Source organism: Cupressus sempervirens, chromosome 3 (assembly GCF_028749045.1).
Source record: "Cupressus sempervirens isolate cs-2001-9-10 chromosome 3, ASM2874904v1, whole genome shotgun sequence".
In the NCBI taxonomy this organism is placed as follows: domain Eukaryota; kingdom Viridiplantae; phylum Streptophyta; class Pinopsida; order Cupressales; family Cupressaceae; genus Cupressus; species Cupressus sempervirens.
In genome coordinates, this window is record NC_143120.1 from 758,200,560 (window position 1) to 758,206,683 (window position 6,124).

Genomic DNA, 6,124 nt, shown 5'->3' on the forward strand with positions numbered 1-6,124 from the left:
CTTAGATTGGTTTTGACATTTGAGTGTCAACACACTCACTTAACCAAATTTTCAAGATGATTCCAAGTATAATATAGAAGCTAAGTTACAATGTATGCTAAGCTAGAGAATCAAATAGGTACCGAGTGAACTTTAGGTACAGAGCAATCTTTGGGTGTTGAACAATGTTCAAGTGTTGAGCAAAGTATAGATGGTAAGTCATTGTAGCTGAGTGAATAGAGTTACTATAGGAGCCGAGTGAGATAATTTTCCTATCTATGCCAAGCATCAACAACTAGTAAGTGCTGAGTAACACAAAATCAACATATGAATTTGTACCTTCACAAACTCAGATGTAAACCATTTTGGAGCCGACATTAGATGAATCTTGAAGATAAGATTGAATCTTTTGCATTACCTATGCAATTAACATCTAACAAATAATAAAAGAAGAGGAGGCATGCAACAAATAGGAAACGTGTAAGAAATGAGTAGGAAATGAAGATTTAATATTGATTGTAGATTCATACCTAACCCTAAGTCTTCAAAATATTTAAAAGGAGATTGAGACCCCATTATGTGTGTGAGAGAGAGGATATGCAAGAAAGAAGTGTATGGGTGAATTTTAGTGAAGTGTAGAAGGGTAAAAGGACTTGGTCAAGAATAGAGTAGCATTGTAGAATCTAGTGGATCAAGAATAGAGTATTAGAGTTATGTAGAGTGAAATATTAGATCAAGCAAGGATCATAGCAGATAGATTAGAATAAGGATCTATAATCAGCAATTGAAGATTGCAAGTTATTAGGTCAAAGTCTTTCTAATACTTTCTAGCAATTGTATTAGATATGGAAATTCTATGGACTTAGGTATGCGTAGTAGCTATTTGTACATCCTTTAATAGGGTGGCATTCCAAGTGAATGTACTAAAGTCCTTTAACCAGGCCTACTTTTAGTAGGGTAGTGAAATCCTTTAAGTAGGTCACTTTTAATAGGGTGAAAAGTCTTTCATAGGACATGCCTTTTATAGGGAAAACCATTGGAAGTGGTCAAACATTGTAATCTTGAATAGTTAAACATTGCTCTAGTAATATTTTATGGGTGTCATTCCCACCCCAATTTTACCTTCTCATTTTGGAGGGTTTCTAGTTACCAAATTTGTGTGTTATCTATTATAATGCATGCCTTTTGGTTTCGTATTTATTAGATGAATTTGATGCATGTGGATGATATCAGTTAAAAGGATTTGAAAAGGTTAAAGTTAGTTACCTCTAATCCACCCTGCCTTAGAAGTAAATCTCCCCACTTGTTAATTCCAACAATTGGTATCAGAGCTAAGCTCTCACAAGAAAGAGCTTTATAGCTTGGAAAAAAGATCTAAAAATGGAAGTCTAAAAACTTGGGAAGATCATGGAGAATTAGGCAATTGATATACAACTTGCTTTACATGCACTAGAAGAAGCTAGAGAGGAATTAAGAAAATCCTTAAAGAGAAGAAGAGAGATTGCCATAGTTGAGAATGATACACAGTACAAGGAGATTGACACCTCAAATCTATTTTCAAATGGAGATTCCAAATAATTTGATGCAACAATAGTAGATCTAATGGAGAAGAATAGAGCTCAAGCAGAAGAAATCACAACACTCAAGCTTGAACAAGAATCACAAGCCATGATACTTTGTGAAGTGATTGAATAGAAGAAAAGAACCATTGAAGACAAGGCTATGCTAGAAGAAGACAAGAGAAACCTTACCAATAAACTAGAAAAAAAGTCAATTGAGCTTGCAAGAATTTCAAACATGTCGCTAGACACCCTAAGCCAAATGATGAATGCACATCATGAATTGAATGTCAAAGACATTGAGATCTCCACATTGAAGATACAAAATGATCCACTGCAAAATGAACTAAAAAGAGAGGAGATTGCAAAAAGCTTCAACAAACCTAATGACATCATCAAGTACTTTGAAAAGCTATTGAAATCACCAAGGGCTAGTAATGATACTTCAGGACTAGGATACATTAGCACTAAACAAGGAGGGTCATCCAAGACTATAGAAGAAAGGAGTAACAAAAGTAAGAGCACTAAATCTACTAGTCATTTCTATGGTAAAAAGGGACATACCTCTAATGTGTGTAGGAGCAAGAATGCCCATTAGCATGACAAGCCCAAGAATGCAAGTCATCGTCATAAGTGCAAAAAGCAAGGACATCAAGCACATGACTACAGGACTAAGACTATTAGGAAACCAATATTTGAAGGTCACTGTTACAATTGCAAGAAGTATGGACATAGATTTTTTGAGTGTAGATTGAAACCTATGTGGACACCAAATCAGGCAACAAGGGAAGGTAACCATGGTCATCACTATAATTTGGACTACAACACCAGGTATAGCTATTATTATTGTCACAAATATGGATACATTCCTAAAAATTGCATAAGAACACATTTCAGAGGGAACCACAGTAGATGGTTGAGCCAAACCACATGTTTCAATTGCTTGAAGACTAGCCATATCAGCAAGAATTGCCCAACAAAGTCAAAGGCATCCAACTGAAAGAATGACAAAGGAAAAAAGAAGGTAGATGTTGAACACATCAAAGGAGAAATGAATAAGACATAGAAGAAGAAAGATGGGTGCAACTCATCAAATGAACGGATCACTTCACCTAATAGGTAAAGTGTTCACACATCATCAAACTAAGATAAGAGAAGGCATGAGGGATTGATTTACAAAGCTTTATCATACATCAGTTCCTAAAAAAGAAATTACTGAAAAGAAGAGATCAGCATGAACAAAGATGAAAATTTAAAATTTCAAGATTTCACAAGTGTTACCAAGTTGCCTTCAGATGCTGAGTAAAATCCAATACATGCTGAGTTGACTATCAAAACAATGGAAGCCAAATGATTAGTAGGAGCTGAGTTGGTAGAGGGAGCCAAGTAAAGAAAAAAAAAATTAGTTGAAGCTGAGTAACATATACTACTATGGAAGCCAAGTGATGAAAAAATAATGGAAATCGAGTAATGTAGAATCTTTTAGAAGTTGAGTGGATAGTTGTAAATGCATTAAGCATTAAATGCAATGAAAATAGGGTATATTATCATATTTTCAATCATTTTTCCTCATTGCGAATGAAGAGAAAAGACAAGAAAGAGTGCAAAGTGAATTCAAAGTAGCGAATCTAGTGTCCAAGAAGAATTCAATAGCATTTAAGCATGATTTCAATGATCTTGAGGTATTTACATCTATGTCAAGTTATGCAGTCTAATATTTTCTTCATGTTAAAACCCTAGATTTGTAAGAATGGCTTCTAGCTCTAAGAAAACTCAGTAGAAGGAACTCTTCAAAGTCCAACTAGTGTCCAATGATGTCAAACAACTTGATTTCTATCCAATACCAGAGGTTGCATATAAGAATGACCTAGCTAGATCCCTATCCATCATACCCCCTAAGGTTGTAATGGTTCAAGATGTAAGGAGATGCTACAATTCCAAGATTGGAGCCATATGTGATATGGAAATAAGGGAAGCCTATGAAAAATTGATTGAAAATGGAGTGTTAAAGGATGAATACCAGATTGTTGAGAAGAAGGGTTTAACGTGTGCCCTAGAATTCCCCACCATTTCCAAATATGAATGGATTATACTAGTACTCAGTCAAATACATGATGGAAGCTTATGGTTGGAAGATGACCTAGTGAAAATCATGAAAAGAATTGTTCATAGAGTGATAGGGTATCCAACCCTAGATTGGCCAAAGACCCTTAGGAGCAATTCTAAGGAGGAAATTGAGAGAAACACTAGTGCAAAGTGGAACAAGAGAGGGATGAAAATTGATACTATTCAAGACCCTCTTTTTGATTTTGCTATCAAAGTCATTGCACACAAATTCTACCAATCCAACAAACTCAATAGTGTGCCTTGCATTGCAATGGATGTAGGATACAAATTGGTGAAGAAGGATCATAGCTATGATCTTGTAGAACTACAACTACAATAGATAAATGAGAATCTACCAGCTATTAGAAGAACCAAGGGAGCCGAATGAAAATTTGGTGCCATTTTGATTTGTATATTCTATTATGTTTAGTATGAGTTTCCTTCATTTGGTAAAATAGCATGGAAAAAAAATAGGTCTATTATAGCTCAAGTTAATGAATATATAGAGCATATGGGAGCTAATTTTGAGACCTTAATGACTAGTTATTTTGAAGACTTTAAGAAGTCAATGAAGCAAAGGCTAAGAATTCTAGTGTCATTGGTAGAGAGATACGTAAATAATGTATGTTTTCTTGTAGATGTAGACTATACATACATTCAAGCCGCCATACCAAGAGTGAGATGGCTAAGACCTCTTGGGTATGAAATAAACATAGATGAAGCATCAATAGCAATAATTGCATTATTAGTAGAGAAAATAGAAAAGGATGCACCACATTTTGGAACCCATCATGTAGTGAGATCAAAGGTGGATATGGAGTTGAAGACTACCTCCACTCTAAAAAAGAAAGATAAACTTGTTAAGAAGCTTAAAGCCAAATTTGGAGACAACACTACAAAAGCAATATAAGAAGAATGTGAAGATGCTAAGAGTGATGAAGAAGAGCAAGGTCAAGGACCACTTGCCTTAAACCAAGGAATGGGGGAGGATGCAAATGAGGAGGAAGGTGTTGAGTAGGAAGCACCCAAGGCTAAGACAAAGAAAAGGAAAGCTCAAAAATAGCCAACTACATAGCCCAAGGGTAAGAAGAAGGTAACAAAGCCAAGCCCAACCAAGCCAACTACAAGGGTAGATACTAGGGCTACAACTCAAGGGGCAAAAGAGTAGGAAAAATAGAAGGCTATAGAACAAGGAGGACCTATAGAGCAAAAGAAAAGAAGAAAGTATGTTGCACCTCCTGAATTAGATGAAGAAAGGATAGAGTCTGATAAAGATCAATTTAGATTGCTAAGCCATTCCACCCAATCTAAATTGGAAAGAATTTGCAATAATATTAGAGATAATGTTGATTTAATTGGTCTAAAGACCATTGACAATAATAAGTTTTCAAAAGAACAATAGAACATAGTGGAAGAGTCCATCTACACTATGATGGCTAAGTTCAAGACCACTCCACTTGAACTATATAATTCAATGCCCAAGGAGCTAAGCTCATTAGTAGAAAATAAATGGCATTACTATCTTAAGATGATTATGGAGGGAAATAAAACATTTTTGGCTAAATATTCTATTCATCCTTAGGACTCTTTGACATAAGTGTAAAAAAGGGGTAGATAATTTATTCTTGCATCTAATAAGAATGGGAGACATAATGTTTTGGGGGAGATGTGAATAAGAATGGAAATAATACATTCTTATTAAAGAATATTCAAAGGGGGAGATATTCAAATTTTGAGGAAGTAAGAAAAGCCAAGAAGGATGCAAAACTATAAGAAGATGTGAAAGGGAAATAGATACAGAGTACAAGAAGTAGAAATAGGGTACACAGATATAGAAATAAAGGCAGACAAGGAAAAGAGTATTAGACACATCAGCATGAGACACATTCAACACATGAATTTTGGTTACAAGAATGGAAATGGCACATCAACTCAGAGGGAATTAGAAAATTTTGAGGTATATAAATTTTTTTGAATAAGTTTTTGAAGTCTTGTACATATAACGAACATAATATGTAGTGTACTCATAGAGATTAGATGCATAATGTTCAGTTAAGTATTTTTGCCACTCATTTCAAAGGTGAAGATTGTTAGTCTTAGATTGATTTTGACATTTGAGTGTCAACACACTTAACCAAATTCTTAAGATGATGCCAAATGTAATACAGAAGCCAAGCTATAGTGTATTCCAAGACACAGAACTCAATAGGTGCCGAGTGAACTTTAGGTGTCAAGAAAAGTTCAAGTGCCAAGCAAAGTATAGATGTCAAGTCACTAGAGATGCCAAGTGAAAAATAATTACTATAGGAGCCGAGTGAGCCAAATTTCCTATATGTGCTGAGCATCAACAACTAGTAAGTGTCGAGTAACATAGAATCAACATATGAGGTTGTACCTTCACAAACTTAGATGTAAACCATTTTTAGAGCTGACATAGGATGAATCTCAAAGGATCTTGAAGATAAGATCGAATCTTTTGC